The 10770-nt window shown below is 47.6% G+C and overlaps 1 protein-coding gene across 1 annotated transcript in view; it reads right to left on the bottom strand.

The window, feature by feature from the left end:
• GMEB1 (glucocorticoid modulatory element binding protein 1) overlaps nucleotides 1-8315 on the bottom strand; it is a 49901-nt gene extending 41586 nt beyond the window's left edge. The window contains exon 1 of the mRNA XM_017534479.2: nucleotides 8203-8315. The gene's annotated coding sequence lies outside the window, so the exon portion shown is untranslated. The remainder of the gene's footprint in view (nucleotides 1-8202) is intronic.
• Nucleotides 8316-10770: the final 2455 nt, after the last annotated feature.

Raw genomic sequence — 10770 nt, 5'->3', positions numbered from 1 at the left:
AACAGCCCGTGGAGCAATATCAAAAGAGAACAAAAATTATTCCCTCTAAAAAGAAACGTTCACTCTATATAAAGAATCCCATTCCGGGGCTGGGCGTGGTGGCTCACACCTGTAATCCCAGCACTTTGGGAGGCCGAGGAGGGTGGATCACGAGGTCAAGAGATCGAGACCATCCTGGTCAACATGGTGAAACCCCGTCTCTACTAAAAATACAAAAAAATTAGCTGGGCATGGTGGTGCGTGCCTGTAATCCCAGGTACTCAGGAGGCTGAGGCAGGAGAATTGCCTGAACCCAGGAGGCGGAGATTGCGGTGAGCCGAGATCGCGCCATTGCACTCCAGTCTGGGTAACATGAGTGAAACTCCGTCTCAAAAAAAACAAAACAACAACAACAAAAAAAAAAAAAACTGCTTATCTGAAACTTCATAAACAAATCTGAACACACAGCAGGTATGCAATACATTTTTGTCCAATTTAGAGACTCGCCTTACCCTAAAAGACTTCTAGAGCTTTCTTATTATTTTATATTTATTTATTTAAAGATGGAGACGGGATCTCCGTATAATACCCAGGCTGGTCTTAAACTTCTGGCTTCCAGTTATTATCCCACATCGGACTCCCAAAGTGTTGTGATTACAAGTGTGAACCATCATGCCTGGCCACTTCTAGAACTTTCTACCTTCCTATCTGGGGATATATAAATTTGCCTAGGCAGCTAGGCTAAGCTATATAGCTTATGGCTCATCATTATGGCCAGCTCAACAAATATTATATTGAGTCTACCTCATATAAGGCAGAGTTAGATTCCTTGGATATGAGGAGCAACAGTAACTGCTCTTAAGGAACTACAGAAGGAAAAGATACATGACACTATCGGATACTGCAGAGAAAAAGTAACTGCAAGATATTATAGTACACAATATAAACTTCTGCTACTTGAAGACTTAAAACTAGAAAAGGGGACAGGCACAGTGGCTCATACCTATAATTCCTGCACTTTGGGAGACCAAGGCAGGCAAATCACTTGAGGTCAGGAGTTTGAGACCACCCTGGCCAACATGGTAAAACACCATTTCTACTAAAAATATAAAAATTAGCAGGAAATGATGGTGGGTGCATGTAATGCCAGCTACTCAGGAAGCTGAGGCAGGAGAATTCATTGAACCCAGGAGGAAGAGGTTGCAGTGAACCAAGATCTCACCACTGCACTCCGGCCTGGGTGACAAAGAGAAACTCAGTCTCAAAAAAAAAAAAGGCTGGGTATGGTGGCTCATGCCTGTGATCCCAGAACTTTGGGAGGCCAAGACAGGCAGATCATGAGGTCAAGAGATAGAGACCATCCTGGCCAACATGGTGAAACTCCATCTCTACTAAAAATACAAAAATTAGCTGGGTGTGTTGGCACACGCCTGTAGTCCCAGCTACTCGGGAGACTGAGGCAGGAGAATGGCTTGAACCCAGGAGGCAGAGGTTGAAGTGAGCCATCACACAACTGCACTCTGGCCTGGCAACAGAGCAAGACTCCATCTCAAAAAAAAAAAAAAAAAAAAAAAATTACAGGCTCACGCCTGTAATCCCAACACTTTGGGAGTCCAAGGCGGGCGGATGACAAGGTAAGGAGTTCGAGACCAGTCTGGCCAAGATGGTGAAACCCCATCTCTACTAAAAATACAAAAATTAGCCAGGTGTGTTGGTGCATAGCTGTAGTCAGAGAAAGACTGTCGCAAAATAAAATAAAATAAAGGTCGGGCGCAGTGGCTCACGCCTGTAATTCCAGCACTTTGGGAGGCTGAGGCGGGTGGATCACAAGGTCAGGAGTTCAAGACATGGCAAAACCCCGTCTGTACTAAAAATACAAAAATTAGCAGGGTGTGGTGGCAGCCACCTGTGATCCCAGCTACTGGGGGGGCTGAGTCAGAGAACTGCTTAAGCCCAGGAGGTGGAGGTTGCAGTGAGCCTAGATCACGCCACTGCACTCCAGCCTGGGCAACAGAGTGAGATTCTGTCTCAAAAATAAAACAAAATAAAATTAGAAAAGATAATCAATGGACTGATTCAGCTGGCTACCAGCAATAGAACTAAAACAAAACACTTGAGTCTAGAAAGGCCAAAAAGAAATATGATGAGGCATTCAAATGCCATATAATCCTAGAATAATTGAACCAATAAACATCTTTAAAATTTGAACCATAGAATATAGGCTGAATTAAAATAATCAGCTAGCTGGGCAGTGGCTCACACCTGTAATCCCAGCACTTTTGGAGGCCAAGGTGGGCAGATGACCTGAGGTTGGAAGTTTGACACCAGCTTGACCAACATGGAGAAACCCTATTAGCCGGACATGGTGGTGCATGCCTGTAATCCCAGCTACTCAGGAGGCTGAGGCAGAAGAATCATTTGAACCTGGGAGGCAGAGGTTGCGGTGAGCCAAGATTGTGCCATTGCATTCCAGCCAGGGCAATAAAAGCAAAACTCCATCTCCCAAAAATAATAATAATCAGCTAATCTTTATTGAGGTAACACTCACTGTCAAGCACCATACCATAACGCATTTAATTTAAAAGATGTAATACTTTAGCAAGTAGCTAAACTTACAAAATATGTGCTTTAAATTTTCAAAAATTACAGATTAAGCATCCCTTCTCTGAAATGCTTGACACCAAGAGTGCCTTGAATTTCAGATTTTTTTTTAAATTTTGGCATATTTACATATATATAATGTGATATCCTGGAGACGGGCCCAAGTCTAAACACAAATTCCAAAATTGAATTATGTTTCATATATACCTTACATATATAGATTTTTTTTTTTTTTTTTTTTTTTTTTTGAGACAGAGTCCCCCTCTGTCACCCAGGCTGGAGTGCAGTGGCCTGATCTTGGCTCACTACAACCTCCGACTCCCAGGTTCAAACAATTCTCTGCCTCAACCTCCTGAGTAACTGGGATTACAGGTGCCCGCCACCATGCACAGATAATTTTTTTGTATCTTATAGCAGAGATGGGGTTTCACCATCTTGGCCAGGCTGGTCTTGAACTCCTGACCTGTGATGCACCCACCTTGGCCTCCCAAAGTACTGGGATCACAGGCATAAGCCACTGCACCCAGTTGCCTGATGGTAATTTTATACAATATTTTTAATAATTTTGTGCATGAGGCTGGGCGCAGTTGCTCACACCTGTAGTCCCAGCACTTTGGGAGGCCAAGGCAGGCAAATCACCTGAGGTCAGGAGTTGGAGACCAGCCTAACCAACATGGAGAAACCCCATCTCTACTAAAAATACAAAATTAGTCGGGCGTAGTGGCGCATGCCTGTAATCCCAGCTATTTTGGAGGCTGACGCAGGAGAATTGCTTGAACCCGGGAGGCGGAGGTTTTGGTGAGCTGAAATCTCACCATTGCACTCCAGCCTGGGCAACAAGAACGAAACTCAGTCTCAAATAATAATAAAAATAATTTTGTGCACAAAAGAGTCTATATTAACTACTAATCTGTGGGATTTTTCACTTATGTCATCATGTTGGCTCAAAAAGTTTCAGATTCTGGAGATTTGAGGTTTCAGATTTTCAGATTAGGGACACTCAACGTGTAATACCTGAGGCAAAATAATGGATTATTAAATGACTAAAGAAACAGATTTAGAAGGATGCTTCTAATTTCAACTTTCAACCCTAAGGAAAGTCCCCTCTACAACATTCTGAATAGGTGGTTGACTAACTTCTTCATTAATATCTTCCTCAACAGGAACTCATATTTTACTCTTTACCCATACCATACCTTAGCACGCAAGAGGAATGTTTTGGCTGCTTCTCTAGCCTTCTGAGAATTTATCAGAGGATAATTATAATCATCCACAATACATCTTTCAGTGTCATTCTAAGTCACGGGTCTGATTCGACACGACAATTCTGACTTTCTTTAGAGAAGCAAGTTTGGGTTGAGTATCACTTATTACCCTAAATACCATATTCCTTGCAAGTAACCCAAAACCAGCTCTACAGACTACACTGCCTGAATGCAAGGTCATCTCTGAGCTAAGTGTAAATGGAAAAGTAGCTCTTGTTTATAGCAACAAAAACACCTGAGGCAAAATGAGTGAGTTGATCCTTTGAGTATTTTATGAAGGGGCTTTAAAGTATTCATTGTGAAATCATACAACTCTCTCTGGAATTCTTTTTTTTTTAATTTAAACTTGCTTTTATTTTTTTTGAGATAGTCTCATTCTGTCACCCAGGCTGGAGTGCAGTGGCGCCATCTCGGCTCACTGCAACTTCTGCCTCCTTAGTTCAAGCGATTCTTGTGTCTCAGCCTCCCAAGTAGCTGGGATTACAGGTGCCCACCACCACGCCTGGCTAATATTTTGTATTTCTAGTAGAGATGGGATTTCACCATGTTGGCCAGGCTGGCCTTGAACTCCTGACCTCATGATCCACTCACCTCAGCCTCCCAAAGTGCTGAGATTACAGGCTTGGGCCACCGCACCCGGCCTAATTTCTTTATTTCTCTGTAGATGTGAGGTCTTGCTATGTGGCCTAGCCTGGTGTCAAACTCCTGGGCTCAAGCAGTCCTCTCACCTCGGGTTCTCAAAGTGCTGAGATTAAAGACATGAGCCACTGTGCCCAGCCTGTAGTTATTTTCAAAGACAAAAAAGACACCTTGAAACTAAGCACATCACTGCTCATATAGCTACCAGAAAGCTCAACAAATTACTTGTGACCCACTCAGAAATTAAATGAAAAAAATTCATTTTTGAGTGCCCTGAAAATCCAATGTCTAAAATGTGGCAAGATGCTATGTTTGAATAAAAACAAATGTCATGAATGCAGGGAGGGACACTGGAAGTGGTAATTAAAAAGAAACAACATTGGCCAGGCACCGTGGCTCACACCTGTAATCTCAGCACTTTGGGAGGCTGAGGTGGGCAGATCACAGGGTAAAAAGATTGAGACCATCCTGGCCAACACGGTGAAAGCCTGTCTCTATTAAAAACACAAAAATCGGCCAGGCGCGGTGGCTCACGCCTGTAATCCCAGCACTTTGGGAGGCCGAGGCGGGTGGATCACGAGGACAAGAGATTGAGACCACCCTGGTCAACACGGTGAAACCCCGTCTCTACTAAAAATACAAAAAATTAGCTGGGCATGGTGGCGCATGCCTGTAATCCCAGCGACTCAGGAGGCTGAGGCAGGAGAATTGCCTGAACCCAGGAGGCGGAGGTTGCGGTGAGCCGAGATCGCGCCCTTGCACTCCAGCCTGGGTAACAAGAGTGAAACTCTGTCTCAAAAAAAAAAAAAAAAAAAAAAAAAAAATTGTATAAAAAAAAAAAAAAAAAAAAAAAAAAAAAGAATCATCCAGGTGCAGTGGCTCACACCTGTAATCCTAGCACTTTAAGAGGCTAAGGTGGGTGGATCACTTAAGATCAGGAGTTCCAGACCAGCCTGAGCAATATGGAGAAACCCCATCTCTACCAAAAATACAAAATTAGCCACGCGTGGTGGCACATGCCTGTAGTTCCAGCTACTCTGGAGGCTGCCGCAGAAGAATGGCTTGAACATGGGAGGCGGAGGTTACAGTGAGGTGAGATTGCACCACTGCACTCCAGCCTGGCAACAAAGCAAGCCTCTGTCTCAAAATTAAAAATAATAATAATAATAATAATAATATTGGCACTTTCTGGAGGCTAAAAAATAAAAATGAATAATAGGTACGAGATATCCTGAAATTTTCTAACTCCAAAATATTTATTTAATATTTTTTTGAGACAGAGTTTCGGTCTTGTTGCCCAGGCTGGAATGCAACGGCACGGTCTCAGTTCACTGCAACTTCCGCCTCCCGGGTTGAAGCGATTCTCCTGCCTCAGCCTCCCAAGTAAGTGGGTTTACAGGCATCTGCCGCCATGCTAAGCTACCGCGATTGGCCCACAATATTTTATTCCACACTCTATTATAACTTTTGTAGACTGTGCAGTTTTTTGGTGAGACGTAAGTCTCACTCTGCCACCCAGGCTGGAGAATGCTGGCACACTCTCGGCTCACTGCAACCTCAACTTCCGGGGCTCAAGCGATCCTCCCGCCTCCTTGAGTAGCTGGGACCAACAGCAGCGCCACCACACCTGACTAATTTTTGTTATTTTTTGTAGAGATGGGGTTTCACCATGTTACCCAAGCTGGTCTAGAACTCGAGCTGAGGAAAGGCCGAGGAGGCCGCTCACAGCACCCGCCCGAAAACAAACAAAATTAGGCGGGCTCGGTGCCACGGGCCTGTAGTCCCAGCCACTGAGGAGGCTGAGGTAAGAGGATCAAGTTTGCAGTGAGCCGAGATCGCACCACTCACTGCACTCCCGCCTAGGTGACAAAGAAAAAGAAATTCCCAAAAAGAAAAAGAAATAAGAAATTTCCACTTTAAACTATGGTTTTGTTTAAAATAAGGGGGGAAAAAATCGAAGTCAAAACTTTATTACTTGAGGCTAAAACTCCTTGATATCCCCTTTATTTCTTCTCATGTATTCAGTGAGCGATCCAGAATGCAAGATGTAATTTAGTCAACAAGTCAATTACACAAAAACATTGAGAGAAGTATTCAGAGGAGGTGAAGTTCTAAGTCACAGACTGGAGACTACTATGTGAATGTTTGAGGGAGCAATGGGATGTTCTTATGAGAGTCATCCCGCTACAGTACAGTGGACTTTGGCTTAGGGCAAGACCAAAATACGCCCCCTCCGATAAACCCAACGAAGCTGAGTAGAAGCTACCTATTCAATGTGTTTGCTGAAGTAAACAGGAACCCCCGCCTCAAAAAAAAATCATCATTTAAGATATTAAATATACACCCTTGATTTAAGGCTCTCAAATTAGAAGACAGTACAACCATTGGAAAAGGTTCCCCAAATGCACTTTGGTAACTAGTAGCAGAGGCAAGGGGGAAGAAGACAATCCCTCAAGACTAGAATCATATCTGACAGTCTCTTCCTAACACCCGTCTTGATTCGCCTGAATAGACACCAGTCAAGGCCCCATCTGCGTCTACTAGGAAGTGGTTTTGAGACTTCTCTTATCTTGAAGAGAATTTAGGGCTGTGCTTGCTCTGCTGTCTAGGTCAAGGTTTCGCTCACATGTCTGGTGGATCATCTTCAAGTCCCTCGGGTTGAGACTGCCTTCATCTATCCTGCCCCTCAATTAGGTAACACCTGGCCGGTTCCCCCGCCATTTCAGAAGGCGGGAAAACCCTAAGCGTCTTCCCTCAACGATCTCTACTTCTCTCAAAAAGATAGGTTTCTCCATCCCCTGAGCTGGCAGGTTACTCTGTTCTCCCCTTAGACATCAGGAGGTACTCCAGTCTCTTCCATCCCCTGAGGTTTGGACCCCTGCTCTTTCATACTTCAGGAGGCTCTAGGAGTCTTCCCACCACACGCTCATCTGTAGGGAGACCTGGGCCTGCTCACTACCCCTTGGAGCTCCTCTTCCTTCCCTGCTTTTGGAAAAGAACCTGCCTTTTTTTCCCCTTGTTCTGAATGGCCGAGGCCCCCACTGCGCCCCTCGGAAGAAGCTGGACTCTGCTTTCCTCAGAAGAACCCACTCCGTACTCTTTGCTCCCCGACCAAACCTCCCAGAGGGTCTCCTCCCAGGCGGGCATTCGGGCTTCCCTCACCTATCGTCCCCCTCCCACCGGGCGGGACCCAGGCCTCTAACCAGATCCTCATCCAAGGGCCCGGTGCTCCCTGGACCCCGCCTTTGGAGATACCCCAGGCTCCCTGGACCCCTCGTTGGGGTCCTGGGCGCTCCGGCCTCTCAGTCCGGAGTCACTCCGGCCACTCCTGGCCCCTCAACCGAGTACTTCCGGGCCCCTCGGTCCGGGGGCGCCGGGGCCCCCCCCCGTGCTGGGCTTGCCGGTTCCCGCCGCCCTGGCCTGGGGCCCGAGCCCGGGCAGCACGGCCGGCTGCGCTGGGGGCGGCCCGGCTGCTCGGGCGGACCCAGCGGCAGCGTCCCCCCACCCCCCCGCGGCGCCGCGACGTCCGCTCGCTCCCCGGCGGCGGCGGCGGCACGCACAGGGCGTGGGGAGGCGCCCGCGGAGGCAGCAGCCCCCCGCCCCCTGCGCGCCCGCCCGCCCTCGCCGGCCGCCGCGCGGCCCCCGCGCCCGCCCCCCCGTCCCCACCCCCACCCCACCCCGCGCCCGCGCCCGCGCGCCCACCCCTCCCCCTCCTCACCGTCTCCGTCGGGCGGGCGGGCGGCGAGCAGCCAGGGCGGGCGGGCGACGGAGCATGCGCAGAGGCCGCCACGGCAGCTACCGCCACCGCCGCCGCCAGGCCGGGCTTCAACACTTCCGGCCGCCGCCGCTGGCGAGCTGGCGCCTTAAAGGGGACGCGTCCCTATTGGCGGCCCCACCGAGGATTAACCTTAGCCAAGGGATTTGGGCCTTTACCTGAGCAGGATTCTTCCACCCTTGAAAATCAGTGTTGGAAAGGTCGCTAGAGACCCCAATAACTCTCCTTCCCGCACTCATAGATGAGGAAAATAACGCCTAAATGAAAGAATCACCTCATCCACCATCGAGGCCAAGCTAGCTTTCTCGACTCCTCTGGAGGACTCTACGCCTTTTACTTCCCAAATCCTGTTTTATGAAGTTTACATCTTATCAGACCTTTCAAGTTACAATCCACCTATCAATTTGCAATCAGAAGATTTGCATAGATCAGTAACTGGCCACGAGTCCTTGAGCAAGCCCTAAGCATTATCTAACCCATGCCTGTTTGCCAAGCTTTTTCTGCTTGTGAGTTGCTAGGTTCAAGTCTTGACTCCCCTGCTGGAAATGTAAGCGACTCTGGAGGAATTTCCTGACAACTCTAAGCTGCTGTTTCCCATAAGGCATAATGTAAGTGCTAAAAAAAAAAAGGTGATACCTGCATGATAAGTGCTTCGGAGAGTTCCTGGGGTCAGTAATAGCAATTAACACGTATTAAGTCCTTTATTTTTTGTTTTTTTTTTTTGAGAGGGAGTATTGCTCTGTTGCCAGGCTGGAATGCAGTGGCGCGATCTCGGCTCACTACAACCTCTGCCTCCCGGGTTTAAGCAATTCTCCGACCTCAGCCTCCCAAGTAGCTGGGACTACAGGCGCGTGCCACCATGCCCGGCCAATTTTTTTTTTTTTCAGTAGAGACGGAGTTTCACCACGTTGGCCAAGATGGTCTCTATCTCCTGACCTCGTGATCCGTTCGTCTCGGCCTCCCAAAGTGCTGGGATTACAGGCGAGCTACTGCGCCCAGCTTTATTAAGACCTTTCTATGGCCGAGTGTGGCTCACTTGAGGCCATGACCAAGGGTGGTAGCAGGCCTGTAATCCCAGCTACTTGGGAGGTTGAGCCAGGAGAATCACTTCAACCCAGGAGATGGAGGTTGCAGTGAGCAGAGATCAGGCCACTGCACTCCAGCCTAGGCAAGAATGAGACTCCAACTCAAAAAACAAACAAACAAACGAAAGACCTTTCTATGGCCTAAGGCTTGGTGAAGATGCTTTTGTTTTGTGTAACCTGCACAGCAACCCTACTAAGTAGGTTTTTCTTTTTTCTTTTCTTCTCTTTACTTTTCTCTTTTCTTTTTTCTCTTTTTTAACAGGGTCTCACTTGATCTCCCAGGCTGAGTGCAGGGGCAGGATCTCGGCTCACTGCAACTCTGGCCTCCTGTGCTCAAGCAATCTTCCTGCCTCACTCAGCCTCCCGAGTACCTGGGACCACAAGCAGGAGCCACCATACCTGGCTAATTCGTGTATTTTTAGTAGAGATGGGGTTTCTCCATGTTGCCCACAGTGGTCTCAAGCAATCCTCCTGCCTTGGCCTTCCAAAGTCCTAGAATTACAGGTGTGAGCCACTGTATTTATTTGAGAGTCTCACTCTGTCACCAGGCTGGAGTGCAGTGGTACGATCTCGGCTTACTGCAACCTCTGCCCTCTGGGTTCAAGTGATTCTTCTGCCGCAGCCTCCTCAAAAGTAGCTGGAACTAAAGGTGCGTGCCATCACACCCAGCTAATTTTTGTATTTTTAGTAGTGACAGGGTTTCACCATGTTGGTCAGGATAGTCTCGATGCCTTCATCTCATAATTCGCTCGTCTCGGCCTCCCAAAGTGCTGGGCTTACAGGCATGAGCCACCGCGCTCGGCCATTTATTTTTATTTAGTTATTTTTTGGGACAGAGTCTCACTATCAACCAGGCTGGAGTGCAGTGGCGCAATCTCAGCTCATCACATCCTCAACCTTCCGGGCGCAAGTGATCCTCCAACCTTGACCTCCTGAGTAGCTGGGACAACAGGCTTGCACAACCATGTCTAGCTTTTTTTGTATTTTTCGTAGAGATGGAATTTATCAAGGCTGGTCTCAAATTTCTGAGCTCAAGGGATCCACCCAGTTCAGCATCCCAAAGTGCTGGGATTACAGGCGAGAGCCACCATGCCTGGATGATAACTTTTTCTTTCTTTTTTTTGAGATAGAGTCTTGCTCTGTTGCCCAAGCTGGAGTGCAGTGGCCCACAATCTCAGCTCACTGCAACCTCCACCTTCTAAGTTCAAGGGATTCTCCTGCCTCAGCCTCCCAAGTAGCTGGGATTATAGGCATGCACTGCCATCCCTGGCTAATTTTTGTATTTTTAGTAGAGATACTGTATTGGACAGGCTGGTCTCAAACTCATGACCTCAAGTGACCCACCCACCTCAGCCTCCCACAATGCTGGGATTACAGGCATGAGCCACCGTGCCTGGCCTATAACTAATTTTTTTTTTTTTTTTTT

This window comes from Cebus imitator, unplaced genomic scaffold (assembly GCF_001604975.1).
Source record: "Cebus imitator isolate Cc_AM_T3 unplaced genomic scaffold, Cebus_imitator-1.0 Scaffold87, whole genome shotgun sequence".
Lineage (NCBI taxonomy): Eukaryota > Metazoa > Chordata > Mammalia > Primates > Cebidae > Cebus > Cebus imitator.
The sequence above is the reverse complement of the archived record's forward strand: the minus strand, read 5'-3'. Positions and strand labels throughout refer to the sequence as shown.